Consider the following 17,072-nt stretch of genomic DNA (forward strand, 5'->3'; position numbering starts at 1 on the left):
GGGGAGAAAAGTTCCCTTTCCAAATCCCATGAGGCCAGAGCTGCAGCATCACTGCTGCACATCCCCAGCCCCCAACGCTGGACCGGCACACCACCCTGCCTGCCCTGGGGACTGCAGCTGCTGTGACCGACCCTTAACCTGTGTGCTTTCCTCTTGAACTCCTCGAAGCCAAACAGATTATGACTACAATTCTTCTTTGAAGGAATACAAGGGCAATTATAAAAATGTGGGAATAACAAAGCATTTATCAGAACTCTATGCTATAAAGTGGTTAATGGAAACGGTCATGTGGAACCTTTCTTTTCCCTCCCTGTTGGCTGTATTGCATGTGTTGTCACTGCAGCTCAAATTGGAGGCTCTGTTGTGCACCGAGTGCTTCACAGTCACTCTGGAGTCATCGCTAAGCATTGAACTCTGAATGTTTTATGAGATTGTCTGTGTCACCAAATTCAAGAAGACTGTTCTAGGTCCAGATGTGTTTAGTGTTTAGACTGATGCTTAGGGAAAATCCCATCGAATCCCCATCCTGCTGCCTTGAGCTAAGCAGGAGAAACCATTAATGTTCAACGTGAGAATTCAGAAATGAGCTATGTGTTATGAAATGTAGAAGCATACCTATTCATTTAGTAGTTTTTGAATGCTAGGAAGTTAAATGGTAATAAAAAGATTAAGTTCTTACTGTTATCAGCACACAAAGCATAATGTAATATGCCATTAATTTACCTCATTTAGTGGGTTTTAAAAATTTCTATCTTTAAAGCCAGTGACATGAGACTTGTTTTCTGTGCTGCCTTTTGTGGAACTCTTAGTTTGAGGAGCTGTAGGACTCTGGATCATAAGAAAATCACTTAACTCCTTCTAGTAGCTGCAAAGTCTGTCATTTTCTTCTGTATTTATCTCACAAATCTCTGTACTGAATTCATCCAAAGTCGCCTAGGAGACAGGAACGGGGTCCCTCAGTTGGCAGCTGGTTCCCTGGCATCTGTTTTGGATCAAAAGGCTATGGGATTTGACTCCCTAGTTCCTGGAAATATATGGCCTCTCCAAGCATCCGTCTCCCCTCCTATGAAATAACAATAAAAAGAGTATATTCACGAAGATATGTTAGAGGTTAAGTAATTAGTGTTTTGAGTAGCTTAATGCAGAAGCACTTTGTATGATTAAGTACTGCTTTAAGTAATTAGTTTAGGAATTTGATAATGTTCTTTGTGGGCTCCTGCTGTGGTTCATTTAGAAGAAGGCTGTTTGGTCTTCCTGTGGAAACATAAAGGACGGTGTGCCCAGAACACAGCCACAGCTGCTGCCTCATTCCCTCCAACGGGAGGCAGGACTCGTTAGCTATTAGAGAAGTTCAGTTTCTTTGTATGTAAAAAAGTATGACCTAGAGGAAGTATTGGTGCTGTTTGGCAGGACTGTGTACGTGACTGTCATGATTTAATAACACCTGCCTATTTTCCTAGCACTCCTCTTGGTCCTTGAGACTAATAGACCTGTCTTAAATACTAGATACTTGGGTGTGCATGTTGTCTGCCTGGACTTCAGTGAAGCCTTTGACACCATTTCCCACATAATTCTCCTGGAGAAACTGGCTGCTCATGGCTTGGACCGGTGTACTCTTCGCTGGGTAAAAACCTGGGTCAATGGAGTTAAATCCAGCTGATGGCCAGTCACAAGTGCGGTTCTCTAGGGCTCAGTACTGGAGGCAGTTCTGTTTAATATCTTTATGAAAGATCTAGATGAGGGGACCAAGCGTACCCTCAGTAAGTTCGCAGATGACACCAAGGTGGGAGGGAGTGTTGATTTGCTTGAGGGTAGGAAGGCTATGCAGAGGGATCTGGACAGTCTGAATTGGTGGTCTGAAGCCAAGAGTATGAGATTCAACAAGGCTGAGCGCTGGGTCCTGCACTTGGGTCACAACAACCCCATGCAACGCTACAGGCTTGGGGAAGAGTGGCTGGAAAGCTGCCTGGCAGAAAATTACCTGGGGGTAATTATACGAGCCAGCAGTGTGCCCAGGTGGCCAAGAAGGCAAATAGCATCCTGGCCTGTATCAAGAACAGTGTGACCAGCAGGAGTAGGGAAGTGATTGTCCTCCTGTACTTAGCACTGCTGAGGCCGCATCTCAAATACTGTTTTCAGTTTTGGGCCCCTCACTGCAAGAAAGACATTGAGGTGTTGGACCGTGGCCAGAGAAGAGCAACAAAGCTGGTGGGGGGTCTGGAGAACAAGTCTTATGAGGAGTGGCTGAAAGGAGGTTGTAGGGAGGTGGGTATCATTCTCTTCGGTCAAGTAACAAGTGATAGGACAAGAGGAAACAGCCTCAAGTTGCACCAGGGGAGGCTTAGATTGGATATTAGGAAAAAATTCTTTACCAAAAGGGTTGTCAGGCATTGGAACAGGCTGCCCAGGGAGGTGGTTCAGTCACCATCCCTGGAGGTATTTAAAAGTTGTGTAGATGTGGTGCTTAGGGACATGGTTTACTGGTGGACTTGGCAGTGTTAGGTTAACAGTTGGACTCTATGATCTCAAAGGTCTAACCTGAATGATTCTATAATTCTATAATTCTATGATTAAAGTATATCTGCTATAATTCTTGGTATATTATATCCTGAAATAAAGTTTTGGGAGATTCTACCAGGTCTTCCCAACTGGCTTATTGTAGAATCATAGACTCATAGAATGGTTTGGGTTGGAAGGGACCTTCAAAGGTCATCTAGTCCAACCCCCCTGCAAGGAGCAGGGACATCTCCAACCAGATCAGGTTGCTCAGAGCCTCATCCAGCCTGGCCTTGAACGTTTCCAGGGATGGGGCATCCACCACCTCTCTGGGTGGACCCACGGATGGATCTCATCAGGTCCCATGGACTTATGCGCCTTCAAGTTCCTCAGATGTTCCCGAACCTGCTCTTTGAGGACAGTGGGCGGTTCTTCATCCTCGCAGTCCTTGCTTGTGCCTTCCACAGCTTGGGTGGTGAGACAAGAGCCCTTATTGGTGAATACTGAGGCAAAAAAGTAATTGAGTACCTCAGCCTTCTCTATGTCCCGGGTAACCAGGACACTGGTTTCCTTCCGGAGGGGGCCTACATTCTCCTTGGACTTTTTGTCCCCTACATACCTATAGAATCTTTTCTTGTTGCTTTTTATATCCCTGGCCAGATTCAATTCCGTCAGGGCTTTAGCCTTCCTCACCTGATCCCTGGCCACTCGCACAGCCTCTTTGTAGTCCTCCCAGGCTACCTGTCTCTGCTTCCCCCCTCTATAGGCTTTCCTTTTCACTTTCAGTTGGTCCAGGAGCTCCTTGCTCATCCACACAGGCCTCTTGGCCTTTTTGTCCGACTTGTTCTTCATCAGGATGCACCTCTACTGAGCTTGGAGGACGTGCTACGTGAATGTGGACCAACTTTCCTGGGCCCCTCTTCCCTCCAGGGCCGCCTCCCGTGGCACTTTGCCCATCAGGTCCCTGAAGGGGCTGAAGTCCGCCTTCCTGAAGTCTAGGGCAGAGAGCTTGCCGTGTAGTTTCCTCACTGCCCCATGGATCTTGAACTCCACTGTGTCGTATTTGCTGCAGCCAAGGCTGTCCTTCAGTTTCACATCCCCCACCAGCCCCTCCCTGTTGGTGAGCACAAGGTCAAGTAGCCAGCTTGCATCCTATTTTGGCTACTTGGGGCATGTCAAAAGGGCACAATGAGAGTCAGACCCAATATTTAAATTCCCATCTAACTGCAGAAATAAAAATAGTTGTACGTGGTCGTGCAAGTTTGTACATGTACACAATAATGGCTTCGTTTTCCAAGCTTGTCTTCCTGATGAATATTGCAGATAAGGCACTATTTAGAAATGCGATGATGACCGTGATGGGTATGACGGCTAGTGATCATGCCAAGAGCAAGTATGAACCACTGTCCTTTTACATTTCAGGGTAAAGAGAACTCTTTGGTAAACGTATCTATTCTAATTAATGAAAGATAGAATTCAGTCTCTTTTATGATAAACTCAAATAATCCACGTTCGTGCCAAGCTCAGATTTTGGAGGCAGCACCCTTCAATTACAGGGGGAAATATACATTTGGGTAGGAAAAGTAGGCAGTGAAATAAAATTTTTAGTGAGAAAATACTGGCTGCTTTTTTTTTTTTTTTGACATCTTAAAAAGAAAAGGGAAGAGAGATTATTGATACAGTGCAGATGTATCTCTTCCTCCAAAATGTTAAGTTTTTGCAAGGCATTATTGCTTTGTGCCTTGAGGCCACCACGCTTGCAAATGCCTCAAGTATTTGAAGAATTTTAGCCGCAGGGATAGTTCCCAAAAGTCTGAAAATTACTTCTGTCTAGCTGTAGGTGTATGGTCGCCTCTGAACTTTAATTTTAGCCTATTCATCTATGCAAAAGCAGAGCGGAAGCTCAACTCTGCTTTTAACTTTTCTCCGCTTTGCATCGGTTCACTTGCACTCATCTTCAGCCCTTAGCTCTCTGCCTGCTGGCTAGCATGGTGGAGCCTGATTCCAGATTGTGGCTTCTAGATACTATGGAAACAGAAATAAATATTTTTACCATTTTTTGTTTTTCACATTATGTAAGCGCACTAGTAACAATGCACGGCACAGGGAACGCAGGAGTTGAATGTGCTGTGCAGAGCTTACTCTTTGTTGCTTAGCAATTAAATGTATGCACGTAGCAGCAGCACTGACAAAAATGCTAATAAAAGGTGACAAGTTATATCTCCAGGAAAAATTACACAATTAAGGAAAAAAAAAATCTCTGACAAGATGCAGGAGCAGCAGCAAATGGTACATACTGGTAGATCTTGTCCCTCCTGAAGGCGAGATCTTCAGGTACTGGCCACTAGAGGGGCTGAGATGATGGGAGTAGAAGGTGTCCACATTTATAGCATGGGCTACAGACACACAGTTGTGCAAACATCATGGTAAGGCTTTTTTTTTTGTTGTTGTTGTCGTTGTTCCTTTATTATTTGTACATATTTCTCTCTGTAGAATGTCTAGAAACCTGTTCTGTTTTCCTTGTTCCATTATTCTCCTTGGTGTTCAGGTTTGCAGGTTTTTCACAGCCTGTCTTTCGATCGAATTTCTGACTTTCCTAGCAGATCCTTGTGTCACAGTGTAAGGTTTTATTTATATAACATGATGCAACCTATCGTGTTAACATAAATATATCTATAAAATTGGTTCTTTAGGAATACCAAAGTGCTTCATGTTGTTTTGTTTTCTTTTTTTTTTTTTTTTAAATTCAGAGCAAACGTGGAGCAGAGGAACTGCATTGTAAGCTGCAATTCTCAAAAAAGCCCAGCATTTAAAGACTCCTTTTTTTCTGGGCTTTGTGTGTTTAACCTTTCACTCCTTCTCTCTCATCTTTAGTTTTCTTCCAAAATCTCTGTCATTTCTGTTGTGCTGAGGAAGTACACCACTTCTTGGACTGGTTAATGCTTATTAAAACACTCGCTTTGCTGTGGGTAAACGTAGATCGCCAGGCTTATTTTAGAGCTTTTTTCCGAACCAGCTTGACACATTGTTGCATGAAATTCTTTTCATTACATTAAAAGAATTATTTACAGACCGGAAGGAATTACTCTTAAATCATTCTGTCTATTAATGTCTGCGGTATTTAGCAAATATGTCTAGTGATGTGCAGGATTTCAATACTTTTTCTTCTTGCAATTCTTTTCATTTTTTTTCAGAGCTTTCCCTCATTAGATTTCTGCCCACTGAAGTGCTGATTCTGCACTTGACAGTTTGCCTGCATAGTGAATTGCGGGATCTGGGCTCAGTTTTGATCTATTTATATTATAGTCCATTCCATTTTAACTGAATGCAAGTACTAATTTGGCCATCCTTGCCTTCACTTCTCCAGTTGTAACAAATCATCAGAGAGTCCATTTGGAGTTTGGCGGGCTTTGCTCAAACTCCTGCATATTTGGTCAAGTGCTATTGAGAAATGCTGCTATTTGTCAAAGAAAAGTAGCCTAACTCTTGGCTTGGTTTGACAACACCAGTTCCCTATCCCGTGCCTTGGCAAATAAGATGTACCCTGAACCAGTGCAGATCAGATTGTGTTCTCTGTGAATAAAATGAATCAAACTTCTTTTAATTCATGTACTATACTTCTTAAGAAATAAAAATTAAAGCATACAGTAAAAATAATGATGAAAAAACAGAATATTACTTGTCTTCTTTTCCCTGGTTTCTTTGTGAGTGTATTGATAGAACAACAATTGAGATAACTCTGCACACAAAGCAATGCTGTCATATGATGCAAGCAGCAAAAGGCAATTCAGAGAGATTTTTCGAGCTAGTGCACCTTATGTTCACTTCACTTGTCATGTTTTTTTCCAGAAACAGGTTTTTTTACCATGAGTTAAGCAGGCAGGATTTATCCCATAGAGATGAAACTGTATTTCAACATCAAGCCAGGTAGGGTAAGGAAATGATAGTGTAAGATAGAAAGGGAGTAGAAGAGCAACAGATTGTTGTGTTAAAATACCTTGTGTGCATTTGGTTGTGATCTTTTTAATGGGATGGTTTACAACTTGTTCAGGACATTGAATCAAACATCTGGAAAATGAAAGATTTGGATCCACTGGGGTGATATAAAACCAAATTTCCCTGATTTCTCTTTTCCCTCTTCCTTCTACTCCAGTAAATGTTATCATGGCAAAATAATCTGAGAATCAGTTTGGTTTGTGAAATACTTTTCTCCAAAGGCTGCATTTTGAAAGCTGTTTCCAAGTAAGCCTGTGCTATCCAGAAGTAACAAATATTTAATGCCCTAGAAAGATTTTTTAAAACATATTTATGTATTCCTTCCTTCCCACGTTACCTGCAATGACATGCAAACACAGTGTATGCATGTGTGTATATATGTATGTATGTGCGCATAGATCATGGAATGTGAAAAAGCGAATACTTTATAAAAATGTCTTCTTAAATGTCTGCCTGGAAAGGCATGCGGTATGTTCTTTTTTAAGTAGCCTCCTCCTGGTAGTACCTTCACTCAGATTCTCACCATTCCCATGTAGAGTTCTGTAAATACTCTGTGAGAATGACTAGCAGGGAGGATGATCTTGCATAACAGGCAGCTGACTAATTTAGACCAGGAACATTGATCTACAATGACTGAAATAGTTTAGTCTTGTTCCGATTTCGACATTTGAAGTTTTGGAATTATGCTCATGGATAATTCTGAGGTCCAGTCTCCGGAAGTCACTGTTCATATGTTCTACCATTTTCAGCTAGAGCAAAAAAGGGATAAACCATTCCAAATATCATAGAAAGAGTAGGATTTTGTTGTCATGTGTGTTCACACACAGAGAGGGCTATGTTAAATTTTTGTAAATTATCTCTACCCTATGCCATTTATTTAGATATATACCATAATAGATGATCTTCTCCATCTTTCTGAGCGTGCTACCTTATCCTCTGTACTTTATTCACCTTTCTCAACACTGTTCCTTGGCCTAAGCTGTTCTTCTTTTTTTATCCAATTAGAGTAATTCAAGTTTTCATAAAGAGACTGCCTCCAAAAAAATTTACTGAAATAATGAAAGTCTGTTGTCCATGTCTCACTTTTATCTTCTTCAGTTTTGGACCACTCAAGTAAAACATACCACTATGGGGTATGTTTCAGAGGTACAGTAATGGTGCCACTTCTGTGACCACCTAGCTTACGGAGTTTTGAGACATTGGTTTAAATCAGTGCCAGACACTGCAAAGCCGGATGCTGCAAAGAGGCAGGACTTGCTTGAGGACTGGTCTGTTGTGGGTCTGAAGCCAAGCTGAGCTTGCAAGGTGGGAATGTCTTTGAGCATAAGTGATTGCTAATCAATAGAGCTGCTTGGAGGTCAGCTCCAGTGTTTTCATTTGTTTGATACCCAACTCTTACCATAGGTGCTTATACAGATTCAGTGTCATTGAGTAACGTGTGTGTGTGTATTTGCAAATAGTCCACTGGTCTGTTTCTTTGCCACCATTGAGCTTGTTCTTCATCCATGCCCTTGCACTTCTGTTGGAAGAGACCTTAAATAACTTCAAATGCACTGTTATACATGTGCTACATAAATAGACATACTTCTTACATTCTTTTCTACTGTAAAAATATGAGTCATCACTGCAACTAATTTTGTTTTGAATAACAGCAAACTGGATCTGAATTCCTAAAGTAGGAAGAAGTTGGAGAAGAAATGACTGTCTAACTTGCTAGATTTGTTTTAAGCAATGAATCCCTTAAAAAAAAACCAAACAACAATGCTTCATGAAATACATGCCCATTAAAAAAACACCCGAAACCTCAAACTGTAAACGTTGTTGCCTCTGCTTCTGTTTATTTCGCTTTATATTCTTATTGCCAAAATGCATTTTAAATAAGAAAAACACAGGAAAATAATAGGTTAAGAAATGAGTAGGCAGTTGTACAATTAATTTTATTGGAAAAGGAACATTAATTTTTTTTCTTTTTTTCCCTAAATATGTCTTGCTTGCAGTAATCAGCTCAGCAGTTTTAATTTTAAATTCATTCACATTAACTGCTTATACCTAACTTGCAGAATGCATCATTATGAAAAAAGTAAACTTGTTTTTGAGTCAAAATTTTCTTCCTCACTGACAAACACCAGAAGAAAGTGATGGGTAAAATTTAGAACACTATTGTATAATAAATGAGTAATCGAGAAAATTTAATGCATAGACAACAGTCTCTCATTGCTGTGCTGTTGCTCAGATACACAGCTTGTCTGAATCTAAATATATTGATTTATAAAAAGTGCGTATTTGATGATACATACCCTGTGAGCCTGAAAAACAGTGAACAAGAAGAATAATATTGATATAACTGGTTGCCTATTTGAATAAGCCCTTACAGGAGTACAGTAAGATACAGTGGAGTTAAGCTTTTAAAATTACATTGTGATACATGTCTTGGCCTGTGACTGGGAGAAAAGGGAGTTCAGAGATGTCTGTTCAAATGTGGGTTTTTTATTCTTGATCAGTGCAGAAGAGGAGCTCTTCCGTGAGAATAGCCTGGCACAGAGCCCACATCCCAGCAATGAAGAGGATGAAGTTAGACTTGCATATTATCATTTTTTAAGTGTGTGATTTGGTGCTTTCAGGATTGTCAGGCTCCTTAACAGTATTAGTATGTTGCAGGAGATGTTTATTAATGATTGATAGAAAAGAACAGCTTGTTCTTTGTTCAGTAGAGAAAGCCTTTGCAGCAGAAGGGATCACAGACGTCCTCTTTGATAATCTCAGCATTTAAAAAGATTTCTTTAACTTCGTATCAACTAGTGATTGCTACTGAGTGTTTTTCAAGATATTATTATCCATATATCTCCATATTATTACTTTGGCTGTCTCTTTCTTATGGGACACTGGTGGTAAGCAGTTCATGAACCCTTTGGCGTTGGAACCCATTCTCTTCACTAGAATGGGAGTAGCCTTGAGCCTGTGGCATTTTATTGATGCCGCAAAATCGGTCTGGCAGGCTCAGTGTTGGAGACCATTCAAACTAAAAGGTAGGTTTCAGGGAAGGCATGGTTTTATTTTCAGCTGCTCAGACTTTGCTGGAGGTGAGGTGGTTGAGGCTTGCTCCCTCCTGCTGGAAATCCCTGCCGAGGGGGCAGCGGCTTGGAGTGCTATTTTGATTACATGCTGACCTGTGGATAAATGAAAGACATTGAAGTCACAATTATGCCATTGTAGCAGCGGAGGGAATATTTGCCCTCTAGATGGAGCTGTCCACTTGTGTTATGACAGAGTTGACTATGAGCATAAAGACTGACGATGACATCTTTCTCCTGGAAGACTGGTCATCAGAGCTCTGAGCCCAGCTCACACGTGGCAGTGGATAACAATTACAAACTCTCTTCTGCCTGTCTTACAGATGTGCCTAGGGTAGAATAGGCTGCAGGGCAGATTTCCCTGTTTATAACAAAGACTTTTATCCCTGCTTCCATCCCTGGCTGTTTTCTCACAGGCTTTCTCTACTCCCTCTTGTTCACAGCTTGCAGCTCACTTTGTCTCTTAGCAGTTTCCAGGCCCACAAAAGTTGCTATTTCCTCAGAGTCTTCATTGTCTCCTTAAACCTATCTGCCAGCTGTGTTCTATACGATAATGGCTTTTTTGTAGTTGTGTTTTCTTTATACTGTGTACTCGATTGCTGTGATTGTGAATCTGCACTGTATTTGTCTGTGCTTTAGGTAAAGTCTTCTGTGTGCTTGTAGCTTTCCTTGGAACGATTTCTAAAGCATAATTCATAGCTTGACGGGGCATTTGATCTCTAACTTGGATTAATTTAGTCTGAACAAGGTCTGTATTTGTCTTAAATATTGTCCCATTAAAAAATATCTTGTTTATGGATTAAGATACTCTGCTATATATTGTAATGCTGCAGCCGAAACCCTATGTGAAGCTGTATTTAGGGCTGACTGCTTGGTTTCCAAGAAGCTGGGACTGTGAATTTTCATTGTACTGGGTATACGTGTTCCCAAACAGAAGCAAATGTGTTTCTGTGCCAACCAGCTTGTAGCATATTTTAAGTAGCATGATGTGACATACTTAATAGTTAGTATACAGAGGTCACTTTATTTTTTTGGCATTTCTCCCAGGAGAGAAGAGAGGAGCGCAAGTAGAGAAGAGTAACAGAAAACAACTTAAAATTCAGAGTAGCACTCTACCGATAAATACCAGCCTTTTGGGGTGCTCTCCTTCTACAGTTACCCAGTTTTTATAAGCTCTCACTAAACTGCTATTGTATTTTTGTGGAAACCCGGACACAAGTGCGTTTAGTAGGAGTCAGAAGGAAAACCTTTTTCCCGTTCTTAATTATATTGAAAAATTTTGAGCAGAGACTTGTTCAATACTATTCATACCACCTTCTATGGCTTACACAGATATTGATGACTTCTGTTGAAGGCATAAAGCAGTTGCCTTGTGACATGTTTGTCCTTGAACACTGGAGATTTCAGGCAGTGGATTTAAACCAACAGCTGAGTCCTTGGAACTTCTAGGAAGTACTGTCCCCCTCTCTTTGATGTACCTAGCTGCCACAAATGGAAATTGTGCGTGAAATAGTGACCACTGCTGATTTGTTGTTTTGTGTGACATTTAATACATTGGCCAAAGTCTGTTATTCTGAAAATGAAGGATTTCAGGAAAACCTTTGGTTTTTAATTGGGTTAGGAAAGTAATGGTATGACAGGCAGTATTCTTAGTTCTTATCGGAAATCTGATCTGAATATACCCTACCAACTAAAAAGTCAGTATCAAGTGAAATTTGCATATCTGTCTTTTAAGAAAGCATTTATGATTTTGGGAAAGCTCTGTTTGTGACTTTTGAGGGTGTTGTTTGAGTACGTGGGGCTGGGATTGCTACAAGAGATGATGTGCGATTGGGTGTTGAGGGTACTACGTATCCTGCCTCAGATACAGGAATAAGCCTCTGACGGCATTGCTTCTTTACGGCCGACAGCTGTAGGTCAGTGTAATTCCCGCTGAAGGATGCAAGTGTCCTACCTGCATGTCCTGTTCCCAGTGAGCACTCTGCCCTTCCTGAAAAATGGGGAAAAAGTTCTCAGTGAAACCTTCTCAAAGGATCTAAATGAGAGTATGAAGAGTAATGTTAAGAACTTGCACCTAAAGGGATCATCAGCAAAATCAGATACAGGGAAAATGAAGGGAAATAGCTGAACTGATAAAGAGTGCATTGATCTACCCTTGTCAGATATGTCACCTGGTGACTAAAGCAATTAGCTGTAAGGAGGTATTGAGGTGAAAAGAGGAAGAATAGGTTACTTAGATGTAGGAGGAGTGGTGATAGTGGTTCAGGGAAGGTTTTCAAAATAACAGGCAATAGCAGGGAGCAAAGTCACCTGGCATAGTGGGAGGAACTTAAGTAGAAAGCTACCCTGCAGTGAAAGAATAAAAGTAAGAAATGTTTTTTAGTGACTGTTGAGGACACAGCCACTGGACATAATTTTAAAGAACAATTTTATGGTATACTAAATACGAGTGAATTCAGGAAATATTATAAGGTCTAGCCAGTTTGACATCTATGTAAGAATACTGAAAGAAAAAATCATACTGATTACGATAAGATAAAAAAAAAATTAGGTTTGTGTATAGTTATTTCTTGTTACAGCAGACAGGGAATCTCATCAAGGAAGAACAACATTTAATTTTCTTAGAAGTGGGAAGATTTACAAGAATACTAAGTGTATGCATCTGAATTTGGCTTGCTAAATCCCCAGCTAGTGCTTCTCATCTGGCAGCAGTACAGCGTTTTCTGGGTTTTGGCTTTGCACTGGCCAAGAGCAGAGAGCTGTTCCGCACACGCTGCTGAAGCCGGTCTCTAACGAAGCATTTCCACCGCAAGGTTTCTACCGCAATAATTGTCCTTATGCACAGATGTGTAATAATACGCCTCAGCTAAGCATCTAAACTTAAAAAGATAAAAGCAACACAGGTGAGAGTCATATAAACCAAGGAGATTTTTTAAATGTCTGAATAATTTTGGTGTATTTGGTGAATTTTAATACTTATGGAAATGAAAGATTTTATTGGAGGCAAAGCAAGTGTAGGCAGTAACCATAGTGACTTCTACACATATCAGCTTTGCCAGTGTGCTTCATCTCTAGTCCGCAAAATCCTAGCTATCAAACATTTGTAGGTTCTTCCTGGGCAGTCACGATGAAGGGTTGATGCAGGGGGGTTATTGCCCTTTCATAAAAATCTAAAATCACAGGAACACAAGAGTCTGTTGCCAAGTTTCTCACTGAGGTCAGATCTAAATTATAAAAGCATCAAAGGTTGCCACTGTGAATATTAGTGTTATTGCTGATGCTTTTCCTTTCCACCCTGGCAGGGTTAAATAATCTATCAGCGATACCCGCATTTTTGTCATATCATTCTCTGGCCCTCAGCCACACTTAAAGAAGAGCCAGTTGACAGATGTGCTGTAATCTGCTTTTCTGAGCTATTGCTAGAGGTTTGTACTTATTCTTCCTTGCCACTGTTAATGAGTAGTGTTGCACACATTGTTTTCCTGCAATAAACACGAAACTTCAGAGAAATAATATACTGAAAGACTGTTTCTACTATTTTGTTTGCTATGTCAGAAATATCTTAACTATTTTTAGTAGTCATGCTAAACAGCCCTTTCTCTGCACATTCTAACCGCCACAGCTTATGCTAGAAGCCTCTGGATTTATTCAAGCTTAAAAAAAAAAGAGAATTAAGCGTTGTAGTACATGTCAGCTTGGGAACTTTCTTTTGGGATGGGAGCAAGGTTCTATGAAATGAAAATGTAGGCTGATAGAGGAGGCAGAAGATCTAACTGCTATTATATGAAATTATTGTATATTTGAATATTGAATATCGCAATATTGAGTATTTTATATAATTTAATTAAGGTATTCTGGGGTTTCTTTCATTACAAAAATGCAGTTTCCCTCTCTCATGTTGTGAATATTGGTTTTTCTCCAAAAAAGGAAGCATTAAATATAATTCAATTAGTTTCTAAATAAAAGGCAGAGTCGCTGATAAAATAGACCTTGTAAAGGTTGTGATAAGTGAACATAACATTATTGATTACTTTGATGTGTGTAAATACATGCAGCTGTTTACCGTTATTACTTTAAGTTAACATGTAAGATTGAAGACAGTTTGCATCAAAATGTATTTTTAATGCATATTGTGGCATCCGGTGTACTACATTTCCTCCCATTACCATTGTACCACATTTTTATATCTAGCTCAGATTTGGTCCTGGGGAAGAATCATTTAAGTACTATCGGTTTTTCCACCTTTGAAAAACTCACCAGTGATAAGCTGATACTTTAGAGTTTGACTTTTCAAATTTATAGGGAACAAAACCGGTATATTGTCAAGCTGTTGTACATATTCAGTATCAAGTAGGGTCTCAGAAGAAAAGCACTTCAAGAGAGCTCTGTAAAACAGGTAGTAACAAGCAGTCCTTCCCTTGAAGACCTCTCAATTTGTTTAAACAAAACAAAAAGTCTTTGTTTTCCTGATTCTATTTCAAGTGAATGTGCCAAGGCATGGGTATCTGTCTGAACTCACTTTCCTTGAGATTTGTTATTCTGAGATGCTCAAAAACAGCACAAAAAAAAAATACTGAGCCCTATATTTTTTTTTTTCCCCGAAGAGCTAAATCATTCCATCTCACTTAACTAATGTATTGATTGACTTTATCGAGTCCGTAATAGTTCTGAGTTTATGAGCTGTGATGCCTGGAAATGGATTAGTGCCAGTGCCTACAATGAGATATGGCCAGATGACAACTGTTTTGTCTCATGGCAACATTTGAGGTTACAGAACTTGACTTTGTTTCACCTTCAGAACAAAGTTTGTCATCTTGGATCACTGTGTATCAACCAGAACAAGGATGCCAAACCCCACAACATGTTTCAACTTCAAGAGGTCCAAACTCTGCTACTCCAACTGTTGCAGTGCAGTGCACATTTAATATGGGGCTTACATAGTGGTCATATTTGCGTATTGGAGGTACAAAGCATAGATTAGTGAAGCAGAATTTTGCTTACATACCAGACCATCAAGACTACGTTGTTATTAGCACACGCCAAGAAATATTAATGAGAACTTGTAGGTTGTCTACTTCTCCTGGCTGTGACTTCAAGACAGTGCTTCTGCTTGGAGCCTCAGATGTGTGAGGTGCCTCCTTTGGGCTCACCAGCCCCTGAAAAAGCCATCGACCTGTCTGCAGCTGCTGACATATGTCTCTCTCCCCTCTTCCCCAAAATCTTGTTTATCTACTTTTACTTTTCCCTGATGTTTTCTCCTTGGTTTCTTACACAAAGCCAAATCTCAAAGCTGTAGTCTTCATATTCCCTGGACTAAAATCTCAGAACCTCCTTTCCTCTTCAAGCAGAAGTTCAGCTTGTATTATAAGTGAAGAATTTAATTTTCCAATTCTTTTGCTTAATTTTTTAAGACATAAAAATAATTACATGCAATACAGAAGTAAGTAGAAGAAGTCTTATTGACCATTATTTTCAGGAATTCACACTTACCGATTTAGTTGGGGTATTTTTGACTTCAAACTGTATGACTGGGCAAGGCTCAACCAGAAGCTTGATCCTGGTGCTTTCAGTACTCACCAATATCGTACTAAACTTAGCACCTGTGGCTGAGCTAAAACAGTAGCAAACTTTTTGCAGTACAGATCTCACATATGTGTAAAAGATGTTTTGCCTGTGTTTGAATTCCCTAACACATAAGAGCTAACTATTTTTGATTATTTACAAGTGCTCTGTGCAAACATGCAAGCATTTATGCCATGCATTTAAGACCTAAAACCTCAAACCAAGGCATTCCGGTCTTTGCCCTTGCTATCTTCACCTTTCATTATTGTCATTCATGGTCACTGAAGTCAAATGTGAAGATGGAGATTCTAGCTTCAGAAAAAAAAAAAAAAAGAATGTTTTCCTCTCTTACTTACAGCTGACATAAGCATGTCATAAGCCTGTAGTCCTCTCCCAGTGTTTTTCCCTGAAATGCTGCTACTGGTCACATTTACAACCTGCCAATACAATTGTACTACTTGAAGATGTACTGGGTTCTTCACCTTGTCAAGGGAGAACAGATTTCTTGATGTGAGATTTAGCCAGAACCTGATCATCCTTTGGTCATCCTCAAGTCCTTCCTCTTTGTTACACTTTTTCCGTAGTTTCCGGAATGTTTTCTAAGAGCAGCATCTTCACTTCTGTCATAAAGTCTACTCTTCATCTTCCAAAGACACAAGCAATGTGTAAAATCCAAAGTTAGATAGGAAAAGATTGCCTCACATTCCTTTTCTGTCTATTTGAACTTAAAAATTGGGAAGGAAAAGGGGAAAGGGAAGTCAAGGCAAGGAACACAAGATTGCAAGTGAAAGGACTGTATTTGTCATGGGACATAGATCAGAAAACAAAAATATGGAAAGATAAAAGCCTGTCATTTATCACAAGTTACTGGCAACCATGTTTACTCAAAACAAGAAAGGCTCAGAAAGCCTCTACACTGACATTCGCAGACCAGTGGTTTCTGACGCAGCGTTACCTGAGAAAAATATTTGTAGGTTTGGTAAAAATAATGCCCCTGTTATAAATTTTGTTAAAATTTAACAGTACAAAGTTGAGACACGGCTTAATTGCTGTAAGTTTACACATGTCCACAGAGAGAGCAGGTGTTTACTGTTTATCTTTCTTTTCCAATAATCAGTTTGAGATACCAAGTTCTTGGGTACCTTCTGAAAATGCTACTACAAACAAAAGGCTGGAAGCTGTGAAAAGGAAAAAAGAAAGGGTAGGATATTAAGAGCCTCTAAATTAAGCCCTCTGAGGATGTTGGTAAGAAGAAAAATGTGAACTTTTGAAGCTATTTCAATGTCTTTAAAGAAGGCATTAATGGTACTTTTTTGGGTGTTATTACTGGTATATGATCTTTCAAGATTATCTTTCTCTTTGTTATTATTGCCATACTTCAACTCTTGCATGGAAGGGTAGTCAGGAATTTTTGCAGTCTTGCCTCCAAATGAGCAAGGGATTGTTGTTCACAAAGCTGTCCTGCTACAGATGCATCTTCCACCTTCGTGATATCAGAATACAGAGAATTTCTGGCATCCTAACCTGCAAGAACCCTCTTTTTTTGTGTCATGGAAGTATGACTATATCACAGCTTTGCTGGCTAATGTTAGGATCGTTTTATAGCTTTGATTTTCAATGACGAGAATTATCTCCATAAATCACCTGTCTGCCAATGAGAATGTTTTGTCACAATAGCTATAATTTATAGAGAATCCTGATCTGAAATGCTCTAAGAATTAGATTTATAGGCTACAAGGATGAAGCCTGCCAACCATTTGACCTTTGGTTCTTTCTGCTAGGCATCCTACATTATCTAGGTCTATGGTAGAAGAAAGTATTTAGTTACTGCTTATATTAAATAGTATTTTGCACAACCTTAGGCTATAAATGTTTCAGCATAGCTCCCTTTCAAAGCAGTGGGGAGTTCCACTGAAAAGATAATGACTTAGTAAAATATACAGTTTC

Source organism: Chlamydotis macqueenii, chromosome 3 (assembly GCF_036417535.1).
Source record: "Chlamydotis macqueenii isolate bChlMac1 chromosome 3, bChlMac1.mat, whole genome shotgun sequence".
Lineage (NCBI taxonomy): Eukaryota > Metazoa > Chordata > Aves > Otidiformes > Otididae > Chlamydotis > Chlamydotis macqueenii.